This window comes from Ixodes scapularis, unplaced genomic scaffold, assembly GCF_016920785.2.
Source record: "Ixodes scapularis isolate PalLabHiFi unplaced genomic scaffold, ASM1692078v2 ptg000320l_1___fragment_1__unscaffolded, whole genome shotgun sequence".
NCBI classification, from domain to species: Eukaryota; Metazoa; Arthropoda; class Arachnida; order Ixodida; family Ixodidae; genus Ixodes; species Ixodes scapularis.
Genome location: NW_024609961.1, coordinates 1,337,288 through 1,338,127, shown reverse-complemented (window position 1 = coordinate 1,338,127; position 840 = coordinate 1,337,288).

Sequence of the window (840 nt, the reverse complement as noted above, 5' to 3'; positions counted from 1 at the left end):
CGAATATGCAACTCCCCGACTGCCTCAAACCCTCCGTTCAACGTCACGATCTAGGGAGTGTCGGCGCGTGTCGTCATGCACGGCGCCGACCAATCGCGGCGGTCGGCGAGTTTGGCGGAGAACTCGCCTCGATCTCGCCGCGCCGAGCTTAGCCCCCCTGGTCTGTGTCGCGGGAGACACGCTGTCTCGCCAGTGCGCGCGCCCCCGCAAAACGAAACTGAAACTATAATGGCACATTGAGCGCCTCCAATGACTTTGCAACTTGTAAGTGGGAAAGATGGCTGCCGTGGTAAACAACCTCGCTAGCCTCTAGTTCCAAATCTTACCCAAATAGATCCGAATTACTCCGACGGATCGTGTCACGTGACAACGCAGGCACAAAAACGCTGGACGCGGGTAGGTTTCCGAACACCATGGTACAAAACCCTTACCCTGGAGTAAGATCGAGTAAATTTTGGAAGAAAGCCTAGGTTAGCTCAGTCGTGTAACTCCTCCGGAGGGGAGTAACCCCCCTCCCCCCCCCCCCCCCCCCCCCTCATCGCCCCCTTCAGTGTGCTTCCCGTCGTTTGAAGCGCCATTTAGAATTTCGTTTCAAAACTTTGTGTTCCACAGAGTATGGTGAAACGCCATCAAGACGCTGTGGTTTAAAATATATGTATGTATTCCACAGAATGCACTGCAGTTGCCATAGCAGACGTCCCCAAAACGGTGGCGCGCCGAACGACGGGAGGCGGGCAGGGTATTGTGTTAGTCGTGGAAGCAGTGTCCATGAGCAGTTCCGTAAGTGAGCTAATCTATAATGTGTAACAGGTTAAGAGCTTTAATTTTAGTAAGTTTGAG